The 14,702-nt window shown below is 39.8% G+C and overlaps 1 non-coding gene across 1 annotated transcript; it reads left to right on the forward strand.

Annotated features, from left to right (window-relative positions):
* The first annotated feature begins 6,015 nt into the window (after positions 1-6,015).
* TRNAE-CUC (transfer RNA glutamic acid (anticodon CUC)) lies at positions 6,016-6,088 on the forward strand. Its single transcript has one exon. It is a non-coding gene; the product is annotated as a tRNA-Glu (tRNA).
* The last annotated feature ends 8,614 nt before the right edge of the window (positions 6,089-14,702 follow it).

The following is a 14,702-nucleotide window of genomic DNA, read 5'->3' on the forward strand; positions in this document are numbered from 1 at the left end:
AAAACCTTTGGGTTGTTTCATGTATAGCTCTTCATCCAGGTCACCATGAAGAAAAGAAGTCTTTACATCCATCTGATCCAACTCTAAATCCAAGGATGCAGCGAGAGCAAACAAAACAACGAGCAATGTAGTCCTCTTCACCATTGGTGAAAAAACCTCCTGGAATTCTATGCCTTCCTTTTGTGTATAGCTCTTCGCAACCAAACGTGCCTTGTATTTGGGCTTTCCATTAGTATATTTTACCTTATAAACCCATTTATTAAGAATAGCTTTCCTATCATTCGGCAAAGGTACAAGCTCCCATGTGTTATTCGCATACAGAGACTTCATTTCTTCCTGCATGACAAACTCCCACTTTCTCTTGTTTTCACATGACTGTGCCTCTTTAAATGTCAAAGGCTCACCTTCATCAGTCAATAAAATGCAATCCAAAGATGGTTGAAACCTCCGTGGCTACCTTTTGACATGTGTAGACCTTCTTACTCAATGATTTGTATTGATAGGCAATGGACCTACATCCTCAGGTATGTGCACACCATCACTTGGTAGCTGGTTTTCAACATTTTCTTGTTGCTATAACTTGTTTTCAACATGCCCGAAATTTTACTAACAAATATGTACCGATTGCATTAGTACATGAACCCAAGACCATAAAATGGGAAAAATTAGCAAAACTTGCCAAAATCTTGCAAAAGCCAAAAAAATTCTTAGGTCAATTGTGCACCAATGTCAACAAATTTGACTTTGCTTGCAAAAAGTCATTGATATGAGAAAAGCCCCAAAATTTTTGGAACCAATGTGTGCAATTTCTGCAATTTTTTGGTTAGATTGCCATGTTATGTATAACCAACATCGGATTTGGGAAAATCCCCAAATTTTCGGTCATAAGGATGCACGAGTCTGAAAACCGCGCTTGCAACGTGAACTAGGGCTTAAAATAGGCCACTTCACAACACAAAAAATAAAATGAATTATCGGTTGGTCATCGCCCATCTGCCCATGTTGACTTGACACGTGATGTCAAATGCCTTTGCCTGGCCCCGTCATTGACTTGTATCGTGTGTCTGTGTTGGCCTCGTGTTGGTCCCGTTTGACATTGACCCGTCAAATCTAGTCACTCGCCACCACTGGTGCGCTTGATGCACGTGAAACTCGATCCGTGCTGGTCGCTTTTACCTCAACTCGACCTACTATATGCTATCCTAATCTGCCTCACGTGTTGAGTGTTGTTTATCGACTAGATCATGTCTCGTGACTTGTGATATGCTTGGGAAGCGTGAACACTATAACCAATAGCTCTGATATACCAGTTTCTTGAGTTAGAGTGGTGACTAAATGTGAGATTGGAATGAGCAGTGATAGAGTTGAGAGTTGAGAGAATCAAGTAAGAGTGTACTAGTGTGCTTTACAGTACACAAATAATAAAAAAGTATTTATATGTTAGGGTACAAGTAAAGGGTGTGTTCACACCCGTAAATTTATAGACATGGGATAAATGGGAGTTTACACCCAAAGGGGCTTTACACCCAACACTATCATCATTGTTAAAGAAGAACAAAAAAATTAGAGTGTGCTTGAACTATAGAAAAGTCACTGCAGCAATGAAGAGAGACAATTATCCATTACTCTATATGGACTAGATATTGGAAAGGGTTGTTGGAAAGGAGGCTTGTAGCTTCTTTGATGGATTCTCAGGCTATAAGTAAGTGCAAGTTTATCTAAATGATAGGCACAATATGGCATTTGCAACTAAATGGGGAGTCTTTGCATATATAGTAATGCCCTTTGGCCCAACCAATGCTCTTGCTACTTTTTCAATGGCTCATGTGTAGTATTTTCAAGGGCATGCTCTGGAAATGGTTAGAAGAGTCAATGCATGATCATTATGTGCACATGAATTGGGTTGAACACTTGGAAAAGCTTTGAGCTATCTTTGAATGTTGCTACATGGACCACTAGGCATTTTTGTACCTTATAAACAAGCCATGTGCAATAGGATCCATAGCTAGGTGATGCTACTCCTACTCAAATTTGACTTCTTAGTGGTTGCACATAAAAGAAAATAGAACTAAATGGTCTAATATTTATCTCAAGTACCTAGTGGAGAACCTATAGGGAATGGCATTGTAGATGATCTCTCGATGTTAAAAAATATGATGCTAGAGGTAGTGCTAAAGGCACGTGTGATAAACATCAAGGTACTATATTCCATGAAAAAAGAGGGGAGAGTGTGTCGTCTTAGCTCAAAATGCAATAAAATAATAAACTTTCTCAACCATCAAATCAATCAAGTTCCTTCATAGCATCATGATTCCTAGTTATCCTTCTTCTTTCCCCCATAGCTCACTTTCATATTCTTGCTCAAACCATGTTTTATAACATGGTATCAGAGGCTCATCCTTGAGCCTTGTGAGGCATAGAGGCATCCATAGAGGCATAAGTAAAAGAGAGTGAGGAAGAGCTTCTTCTGCTCTTTATGTGTAAGTCTCGTATCCGATATATGCAATAGTGGTATTAGAGCTCAACTTACATTTGGGGCTTCCAATTGCCTATCCTCTTGCACAAAGTGAGCTCTCTGGAGCAATCGGGCTCTATGGTCTCCATCTCAACCCAAACCGACTTCACGGCTAGATCCCAGGGCTTCAAAACTCCAAACCCCTATATCTCTGCCTGTAAAATTTGTAGTTTTGTCCAACATTGAAAAATCACACCCCCTACCATGTCACTATCATTTTGAGAGTTTTGTGGCTAAAAGAAGGATTAAAAGAGTTTTGTGATTGAAAGGTTTCCTAAGAGGTACACAACTCTTCCATTGTAGCAATTTAATATCCTTCTTATGCAAAAAACACGTCAAACATAGATATGAAATCATTGAAAGAGCTATTTCAATTCCAATAATTTAGCTACATGAATCTTAAAAAAAAATAGTCCCTTTCCTTGTAGCCCAAGTGTGATAGTACTCTCAAGTGATTTTCATGAGTAAATAATATTGCTCCAAACTCTTATTTGTTAGACATGCTCAATACCCCACTCTCCTATGGTACCATTAATCATCCATAGTTCTCAAATTTGCAAGGCCCCTTTGTAAGGCATCCATTATGAGGAGAAGCCATGTGTGACCCTAGATATCAGTTGCATCCTCACTTTCTTCCAAATGAGGTTTGCATTATAAGATGGTAAAAAGACGACATACTGTAGCTAGATGCACTAGTTACGTTTACAAGAAACTAAGCACATAATATCTAGTTATGAGTGTGTGGGAGTTATTAAGGACCCCTAACCTAATTGAATAATACTTTCCTAACCAATGCCTACAAGACAATCCTACTTGACTTGACTATGTGTGCACTCAAAGTTTTGACTATGTGCCTAAGTATGCCCTACTTGACTTGACTACTACTACCTACTGTACTTGCTATGTGACTAGTACCATGAATGACAATGGCTCAACTACTTAATGAGAAAACTTCATTATGTGGAAATCCATGATCACATGTGTTGCCTAGACTATGCAGGAGACTTCACCATGTGGTGCGTATGGTCATTCACCTTCTATGGGTGGACTCGATGATTTGAGCACACAATTGGCAGTTGATGTGACTTCACACTATGACTCTAAGTGACAATCTAAGCATATGGTGCCTCAACTACACAATGGCTAGGACATGTTTCAAGTACGTTGGGTATTGTTTAAAACATGTATGAAGGCTTGACGGCTTGACTTCGAGCTATGTATTGACCTACTCAACTTCACCCCACTAGTAGTGTTAACATGAGCACAATGTGGTGACTTGAGCATACAATGGAGGGTAACAACTCGACGGCCTCAATCAATTTGGACTCGACAAGTTGCCTATGTATTACTCAACCACAAGCATCATCCCAGACATCACAGGGACTTGTGTTCGATCAAGATGGGAGATGACATCTGGCCAAAGACGATTACATGACGAGACAACCAAGTCTACAAGGACTTGATGTCATGCATACATCATGGTTAGTAGGTGGTCGAGTATATCGTACAGTCAAGCGTAAGGATTTCAATGCAGGTAGCCAACTCAGAATGAGCGGCCACCACTAGGGAGCAACTAGAGACAAGCATACGCTCTAAAAGTCATTGTTGAATGCAGCACTTTAAATTTTGAGTTGGCCACACGATAACAAAAATAGGAGGGCCTCTTTTCTAGGGTGGTGCCCCGTACGTGCTTCTTTTGTGTTTTAGGGCTTGTGCCCCTTTTGTGTTTTAGGGTTTGCATAGCTGTGAATTAGGGTTTGTACTCTTTTGGGCATCCTCTCCACTTTGAGGGATCTTGATAGGTCCTTCCTTGATGCCTCATCAGACCTATTCTATGCTATTGCAAATTGCATTTCCATGTGTGCAACCCACACAATAATTGCAGGTACGACAAATACAACTATGGATAATAAACGCAATGTGCACGAGAGTGAGCTTTACAAAATAATACAATCATGAATATATGATGTGTCCATGAAGCACCACAAGTAATGAAAGTGTCCAAAGATACTGCACTCAAGATCTAGAAGCTCCAAAAATAATATCCTTCCAATTAAGATAATTCAAGTACTTGTGCTTTGTGAGTGCCTTTGACTTCCCTCGACTTTGCCTTTAAGTGTAGCCTCCCATATCCCCTGTTGACAATAGTGAAGAAAAAGTTCATGAACGTACCATCACACCAGTAAAAACGCCATTTCCAGAAGCTCTTCCTCTCTGTATGCCTCGAGGAAAATGTAGGTATACCAAAGGCTACAGAAGCAAAAGAAGGATTCTTGCCACATTATCAATATGGCCTCGAGTGGCTGAGATTATCCAAGAAGTAAAGGACCTAGCTAGTTTGCAAGAAGCCTTTATGGACCGAGCAAGAAAAGTAACAATGTGAGTTGGGTATGGCATCACAATGAAGAATCACTCTTAGGTAGCAAATCAGCCATCCAAGAGGGGAAAAAGTTAGAAGGTAAAGTAGGGACCTTAGAAAAGTACAAAGCTGGATTAATTGTGCAAAGATTTTCTTAGATTGAAGGGTCTTATTTTCGTGAATCCGTCACTGTGATGCCATAATGACTACTATTTGTACAGTACTAGAAATGTTTGCTCAGAAGGAGTGGCTAGTCTATCACAAGGATGTGAAATCTGCTTTCTTAAATGGCGGGGGAAGTATATGGCTTAGCCACCACCAGAAAGGAGTTGATGCCCCCCCATTTTCACAAAGCCTATAAGCTAAAGAGGCCATTATATGGATCGAGACATGCCCCTAGGGTGTGGCATCGATGGATACATGAATTCTAAATTTCAAAAGTTGTACCTCAGATACTAACATGTGATGTTTACATAGATTGTGAAAAGCCTCTAGTAATATGTGATAACTGATAAGATATGATCCACTAGACTTGAAGGGCTTTGAGTGGTGGGCTTGACATGATGAATGCATCCCAGAACCTACAAAATCAAAGGCGTAGCTACGAGTGCACCTAGTGAAAGTAAGGGGACTGTCTGTCTTGTCGTTTTCGCTCGGTACCGTCGTCTCGTGTGTGGTTTTGCAGCACCGGTCCTATGCGTTCCCATAGAAGCAAGCGATAGACGTTGTAGCCTCCACGAGCAGGTGGTGCGTAGACGTGACATGGCAGGTAATCTAGTGCCTCGCTTGGTTTATGTTGGTTGGCTGGTATGTCCGTTCAAATGGACATTGCAACGCACCCTCCGAGATCAGCACAGTTTATGACGATGACGATGCACTCTCTGCCTGCGCGCGCTCCATTGTTGGCCGTAGGGAAGGGGTGGCATTAATCCGGTAAAGAAGCGTTTTGCTTTGTTGCAGGTTTTGCGGAGGCGTCGCCGTATAAAGTATGAGATGGAGCGTGGAGTGCGCCTATAGAGCGGGGCCGCGGGCAAGGGAGTGTTTGTGCACCCGTTGAGATGCCGCAATTTTACTAGGAATGAGACTAGAAGGAGGCACGGGAAGTGTGCAAGAAACGGGCGCTAGCGAAGCCATGCATCGATCCGTTGTAGTCTAGTTGGTTAGGATACTCGGCTCTCACCCGAGCGACCCGGGTTCAAGTCCCGGCAACGGAATCGGCCTCGCTCCCGAGTCCCACGATGACTACAAATCCTTTTGGCCGTCGTCGCCGTCTGCACCCGCACGCCAAAAGGAGCTATTTGTACGTGCCTTCCCGTCAAAGTAATCCCACAATATATGTCTTCTTTCGGAATTGTGGTGGTCATCTCTTCTGCCATTTATACATACATGGCGTTCCGGTGTCTCAAGTCTTGCTGCGAGCTTTCCCTTCCATTGAACGAGGAGTTGGCTAGCTTGATTGCCCGAGCCATTTTCTTCTCTTACCAACCTTCTCTCGCCAATCACGAGCAATGTGCTCTCTCCCACGCCTTTCTTCCTTCCAGACACACGTGACAAAAGTCTAAAGGCCTGGAGCCACCGTTCCGACCTTTGCATACATACATAAGATACACATACATTTATATGCAACGTAATAAGTACCAATCTATTTGATTACCTTGGTGGTCTATTGTACTTTCCTACATGGAAGCAAGTGTGCTTATGCACAATATTATCTTGATGTAAAATGCTAGCATGACTTAATTCCTCACAACATCAAATCTTTGCAATCTCAAGACAACATAATTTTCCATGTATTCTATGTCGAAAGGGGATCTCTTTTAATGTCAGGTGACACCTGCCATGTAAACTTTTTCCCCCATGAGAAAAGCATTTTACTTACTTCACCCTAGGGGGTGTTTTAGGGTGAAAAACAAAAATATAGGATTAGCTATAGAGGATATACATTCATAAAAATAGGAGACCATACAACATGAAATTGGGGGGGGAAAACCAATGGTAGATGGACTAAGATCAAGGACCAAAGGGAAAGGAAGATTGTATTAGTAGCTTGTTAGAAGTGCACCTATAAACATCAAAATTTTAGTTAATAGAGAGATGTGTACAAATGATTTAATCCCCTACTAGAGAAATTCCATTTATTATTTGAGTTGGTGTTTTGACCAAGCTTCCAACTTTGTTGAATAGTTTTATTGAGGAATTTTTAAATACCTTTTGGTGATTTGATTCAGAAAGTCTTATGAGGCTATATGATGTACAATTAGTATATGTCTTTATTCTTCTCTCTACCAACATTATGCTCGAGCATCCATGAGTGTTGAGTGTATCTATGAGAGAGAGAGAGAGAGAGAGAGAGAGAGAGAGAGAGAGAGAGAGAGAGAGAGAGAGAGAGAGAGAGAGAGAGAGAGAGTAGTGTGCAGGTGCAGGTATTGTCAGTGTAATAATACATAGAGAGGTTGTAACCACCTCAACCTTCCACCTCTCCAAATCCCACGACTCACAACCACCTTTTCCTTTTTTTGATATTATAAAAGTGAGTTTGCATACATTTTCCTAAGGTCTTAGAGACCCCTCATTTTGAGAATAGGACAAAGGTATTTGACCTTGCTTTTCCTTTTCATATTTTAAGATGTAAGCCTTAGGACCCGCATTGTTACATTGCTTCATATTTGAATTTTTTTCCAAGAACTACATTTGCAATGAGTCATTTTACAAAAAGTTGTTTCCATATGAGCTCATTTTGGTGCCTATTTTTGCACATATTTCTCAGTTATCATTCCTCCCACGCTTAAGAGTGAAGCGTTGTCGGAGGGGTTTTTGTGGAAAGGTCGAATCCACCGGGGATCAGAAGTAGAGATAGGAGATGGAAGAGAAGATAGAGAATACCCAAGTGGTAAACACTACAAAGACAAATCACAATGAATTGAGTCAATATGTATTGAAAGAACCTGGAATCTTTGTACTACTCAGAAGCAATCTCCAGGCATTAGATCTCCTGGAGCTTCTTCATAGAACAAAATGTGCATAAAAATTACAGCTCCTTCTCTGCTGCTCGGAACCCAAATCTGATGGCTCCTTGGCTCCGAAAGGAATGTAAAACTGCAAGACATCTACTCACGGATCTCCCAGATCACTCCTTCTTCTTCTTTCAATTCAATCTGCAGTTTTCAGCTTGTTTACAGCAATCGCGACGTGCACAATTTCGTCAATTTGTCCCTTTTGTGAAAATCCCCTAATTGACTAAAAAAGCAATTAGCTTTTTGCATGCCATCCTAATCTAGAAGCTTTTTTCTAACTTTTTTGGATTTTTACAATAAATAATATCGAAAATAAGCTAACATTATCCAAAAATCTAGTATTTTCGGATAGTGCATGCAACTCACACTAGTACTAATGGCTCAGATCACATTGACTCTCTTGATCAATGAAGAAGTCGAATGATGATGCATTCCATACTTTTTCACACTGTGTCCTCATAACATCACGACAGCGTCCCCGCGAACAAATTGGAGAAGAACCACGATCAGCACTTGAAAAATATTCATCTTGAATCTTCTTTTTCTTTTCTTCATTGTCTCTGAATTGCCATTGGATAGAGAAGGAAAAAAACACACAATAGAAAAACACAACTAGAACGGGGAGCCTAGGATTAAAAACTCACCACAAGAAAAATCCACTTAGTACACAAAAGATAGGGCTTTCAACCAACTTGCACACAAGATTAACTTCACACTTAGGATAGACAGAAAAACAACCACACCATGAAGCTCATAATAAAAAGTCGAAAAATATATAACCATCCAGCATTCCCTCACAAAAAAATTGCAATTACGCACTCCACCTGGTTGATTCGAAAAGGAAAAGAAAGGAAAGTTTTGTTACAAACACATAAATGACAAAAACTAACATTTATTAAAAGGTAAAGATAATGGAAAATGGTGTGTATATTGAAAGGGGTAATCTTGGTAAGAGAAGAATAAACTCAAGATGAAATGAGATGTGGACATGAACAACCATGAAGAAGGATAAATATTTATAAAATATGTATGCAAATATCCATGTAAAACTATAATATATAATTAAGGATGGCAAATAATAGATTTTGCCATGGGGGAGGTTGGGCCCAATCGTGCGTTTTTCTCTTGTCTTTCTCAATCTTTGAGTTATTCAAATCCTCTTATGTATTATAATGTTGTTTGTATTTCATAGTTGAGATGTTTGATTTATTAGATTTTTCCACTAAAATCTTTGTTTATGATTGAGATTTGATTTGCTAGATTTGCCATGTGTTCCGCTTCGCAGCAAGTAGTGGTGTTGGAGAGTGAGCATAGAGAGAGGTGGTGGGAGACGAGGGATAAAGAGGGAGGATACCTCATTTTGAGGACTATGTCAAGTTTTTTAGACTTTGGCATGCCCTACTTTACTTCAACATCCTAGTTCACTCATTTCTCTTGGTTATCCCATGAATGCATGGACAAATAAGATATTCTAAAAAAGCATACCATTGTTTATTCCACATCTCCCCCATCTTTAATTCTGATGAGAGATAATGTTGAGAAAATCCTAACCCCAAATACAAATCTTATAGTTAAATCCCAATTATGTAGAGTCATAAACTATCGACATTTTCAATTCTAATATTGATGGTACGAGTAAGACATTGATGGGCAACAAATGTCGAGTAAGACATTGATGGGCAACAAATGTTGGGCAATGTGTATTATTTGTGTAATCCTTGCAAAGTCTTTAATTAAATTAGTCACTTGGTTGTAGTTTCTCATGGATAGGGTCAATTGTGTGGAGCATTGAACAAGGAGTTGACTACATTAGATACAGAAGCATGGTAGAGCTATATCCTTCTCTTACCACCTTCTCTTGCAAAATGCTGGGGAAGGTACATTCCTTGCAAAGTCTTTATTTAAGGACCACTCCGTTGTAGTTTCTCATCAAATAAGCCAATTTTTTAGAGTATTGAATGAGGAGTCGACCAGATTGATTACCCGAGACTCATAGAGCCATTTTCTTCTCTTACCAACCATGAGCAATGTGATCTCTCCCAAGCCTTTCTTCGTTCCAGACACACATGACAAAAGTTCGAGAGAAAAGTCTAAAGGACTGGAGCAACCGTTCTGACTTTTTCATACATACATAAGATATACGTACCCGCCCACTATCCTAGTGGTTGCATTTACATGCAAAAAGAATGAGTACTCTACTACTATTTGATTACCTTGGTGGTCCATTGTACTTTCTTGCCATGGAAGCCACTACACTAATGTAATGCACAATATTATCCTGATGTAAAACGCTAGCATGCCTTATTTCCTCACTGGAGCAATTCTTTGCAATCTCAACGCCAGGCACAAGATTTAATCCCCTACTAGAGGAATTCCCTTCATGCTTCAAGTCGGTGTTTGGACCAAAGCTCGTAGCTTTCGAGTTGTTGTATGGAGAATTTTTGAAATATCTTGTTGTCCCACCTTTGTGTAACTACAAGAAAGTTCTCGCTCATAGTGATCATATTAAAGAAGAATGGAAAGATCAGAGTGTGCGTCAACTACAAGAAAGTAAACGTTGCTACCAAGAGGGACAATTATCCATTGCCATACACTGAACACATGCTCGAGAGAGTAGTAGGCAAAGAGGATTACAGTTTTCTGGACGGCTTCTCAGGATAAAATCAGGTGCAAGTGCACCTTGACAATAGACACAAGACCACCTTCGCTATTGAGTGGGGCGTCTTCGCCTACATAATCATGCCTTTTGAATTGACTAATGCACTTGCTACTTTTCAGAGGCTCATGTGTGCAATATTCAAGGACATGCCAAAAAAAGAGTTAGAGGTCTTCGTTGATGACTTATGTCTTCACTCCAACTAGAAGGAACACTTAGACAAATTCCGAGCAGCCTTTGAACGATGCAGACTATATCGTCTCTCATTGAACCCCTTGAAGTGCCAGTTTTAAGTGAAGCACGAATGCATCCTAAGGCATATGGTGTCCAAGAATGGCATTGCCATTGACTTCTCAAAAGTAAGGGTTATTGTTGATAATCCACCCCCAACCGATTACAAGGGAGTTCAGTGCTTCCTCGGCCATACAAGGTACTATCTACGGTTTGTGCTAAACTATGCATTGATTGCTACACCCCTATACAAGCTATTGATAATATTTGAATGGACTCAGTAATGCCAGTACGCATATGAGGAATTGAAGAAGGCTCTAACCATTGCACCAATCTTAAGGGCCCAACATAACCTTTCATGTTCATATTGATGCTTCAAAATTCACAATTGGAGTTGTGTTGTGCTAGCCTGGTGACCACAATTTAGACTATCCAATGAGTTTTGCTAGTAGACAACTCACGGATATAGAAATGAATTACTCTATAACTGAATGAGAAGGGTTAGCAATGGTGTTTTTCATAAAGAAATTTCGGCATTATCTTCTGGCTACACCCTTTATTTTCTTCATTGACTATCAAGCCTTGTTATATCTAGTAAACAAACCATGTGCTACAGGACGCATAGCTCAATGGTTACTTTTGCTTCTTGAATTTGACTTCTCCATCGTCGTACACAAGGGAAAGTAACACTATATGGTTGATCATATGTCTCGCATACCCAAGAAGTTGTTGGATAGGGCATTGGAGACGAATTGCCCAATGCACATCTATTCACCGTATTTGGGGAAAGAGATCTGTTTAGAGCCGACTTGACGCCATACTAGGCAAACAACATAGTCCAAGCGCTAGAGCATGGACTACCTGATCGACCGATAGAAATGGCTTGAGTGAGGCGATTCATTCTCAAAATCCAACCCTATCAATTAATAGCAGGTCAACTCTATCGGCTAGGGCAAGAGGGATCATGTGTGGCTACAAAATGCACGACGTACTAGTTGAGGCGCATGACGGAATTGCAGAAGGACACTTCAGTGGAGATACAACACTCCGCAAGGTGCTGCAGTCTCAATTGTGGCGGCCCACACTTTTTCGAGATGCGGCACAATTTGTGAAACACTGTGATGAGTGCCAACGGACTAAGGTGCTAGTTCGCAAGGACAAAATGGAGCTAAGTCCCATCATAGCACGTCAACCATTGGAGAAATGGGGGATCGACTTCATTGGGCCTATCAGTCCTGTGGCTCAACATTTGCAAGCCAACTACATCATTGTTGCGAGTGATTATCTCACAAAGTGGGTGGAAGCTCAAGCCACTAGGAAGAACGATGCACCAACCATTGTTAAGTTCTTATGGGAGAAGGTAATCTCTCGATTTGGCTGCCCCATTGAGCTTGTCAATGATCAAGGCATGCACTTCATCAACAAGGTGATTGCTCATCTGTTGTCCACCTTCTTGATTATCCATTGGAAATCCTCACCCTACTACCCTTAGGCAAACGGCCAATCAGAATCCACAAATAAGATTATGGTAAATGTCCTGACCAAGGTAGTCTCTACTTCCTGCAGTGACTAGGATAACAAGCTAATGGCAACCTTATGGGCCTATCAGATAGCCTATAAAACGACCGTGGGACAAACCCCCTTCACGTTGGCCTACGGAACAAAGGCAATTCTACCTATAGAATTCTTTGTTCCTAACTTGAGAATCGCTATTCAAGAGAGATGGGAGGGAAAGGAAGCATGGACGAAACATCTAGTTGGGGGATTTTAGTTTTGCCAGCTTTCCTTTTCATTCTTTTGCAATCAATCCTTTTTTTTCGAGCTTTTTCATGCAAATAACCATTCTACATATAATATCTCTATGCAACATACCTCCACATGGAAATATCCTAGGCCATGCATGATTTGCATAGCACAATCAACCAAAATAGGAAAAGATTCTAGTTCACAATTTTCATGCATATGAAAAGAGAATAACAATTCTTCACTATTACTAAAAGAGTATGAAACTTTTCATTTAGATCAAAGCTATCCAAAAAACACAAAAACAAACCCAACACGACATGCTCTCAACATAACCAACCAGTTTAGGGTAAAAGTATTTCTTGCTTGTGTCCAATACATTAACACACATCATGAAAACAAAACCAATGCGGCATATTCTCAACATAACCAATGAAAAACTAGTAAAACATATGTACCATGTAGTCACAAGGTACGCTCTCTTAAGCACAAATCAAATATCCTAATGCACGCAATCTCCTAGATAAAATTAGGTAGAGACTCCTTTATACTAGCAAACATTTTTCGACATAGTATACCAACAACCCTCCCATCTAGTCACAAACCAATATAGTCACATGCCAACCACATAGTCACATGGTATGGTATCAACACAATGAACCAGAAAGCAGAATGTCAAACTAAATGACATAATAAGGTTACATATCCCTTCATGACAAACATGAAAATCACAAAGATTTTTAGGTTAGATTACAATAGAAGCAAGCATGGTAGCACAACATTGATAGAATTACAACCTATAGTGTGGGGATCTTAAAGGAGGCTTTTAGTAGTCCTCAAAATCTAATGGAAGATCGGAACCATCAACCTAAAGCTTGCAAGTTAGGAAGCTTCGACATACATGTGATCCCAATATACTTCCTTCCTTATGTTATCTTCGAAAGATTTTATAGTCTCCAAAGTCAAAGAATTGGGGGTCTTTTGCCTTGATTAGGTTCATGAGATGCAAAATGATTTTCTTTTGTAGAATGGGACCCACTCTCACAAATATATACATTATAAAAGTAGAAATATAACACTTGTTTTCATTAGATTGAAACAAGTAGAGCATTTAGACACACTAAATAAACTTAACTCTTTGAGGAAATTTAGGAGCTTGGTAGGCAATATAGCTTGTTGCAAGTAATCTTCACCATGCATGGCTTGTTCCATTGAATCCCATATAATACCTTGAAAAACTCTCTCAATTGTATGATTGGCAATGGAGAGATACTTGTAGCCATGGTCTTTCAACCATTCTTCCTTAGCTCTCATGGCAGCTTTAATATTTTTTTGTGTTTCATATTTTGGCAATCCTCAACCCTTGATTTTTGCAGTTTATTTGGAAATGAATGTATTAAACTCATCTTGAATTCAATAAAATATGACTATGAAAACATAAACATGAATAAAATCATGAAGTTCTTAAAAACATTAAAGGGTTACAACCCATTTGTGCATACATACATCGATGCCATCATGCATACATACATATAATCTATTTGTGCAAACATGAATATAATCAAACATACATAGATGCCATCATACATACTACATCATACTAATCATAATAATCATTAAAAATCAAGTTCTAAGGAGAATAGGCAAAGTCCTAGTACATTGGAAGAACTGGCTCAAAGTCCACATGCGACATGGATCCAAGTATGAGATGAGATTGAGTGGAGGTTGGATGGAGAGTATGAATCTACATGGATTTTGAGTTGTGTATGGATTGACTTTGAGAGGAAGACTATGTAGTTGAGCAAGGGAGTGAGACTATGGAGTCTAGTAGGCTCTAAGAGCAAAGTGGTGAGATAGAGCCAAATGGATGTGTACTAGATGGAATCAATTATGGCAAAGGTGGTAGAGCCAGGTCAAGCAAAGGTGATAGAGCCGAGTTAGGAAAAAGTGTTGGAGCCAAGTATTGGATCTAAAAATTGGATGATGAGAGGGAGACAAGTGTAAAGACAAAGCCAAATAGGGTAAAGATGATGGAGTCGAGTAAGACAAGACAATGGAGTCAAGAAAGTAGATAGTGGATAAGTAGGGATAAGGTGGTGGATCCAAGCAATATGACTATGATGAATCAACAAATTATAGTTATTAGTGTACGACAATGGAGCTCTTAGTTCGTGAGATACGATC

This window comes from Lygodium microphyllum, chromosome 23 (assembly GCF_053477565.2).
Source record: "Lygodium microphyllum isolate KBCC chromosome 23, Lygodium_microphyllum_v1.1.10, whole genome shotgun sequence".
NCBI lineage: Eukaryota > Viridiplantae > Streptophyta > Polypodiopsida > Schizaeales > Lygodiaceae > Lygodium > Lygodium microphyllum.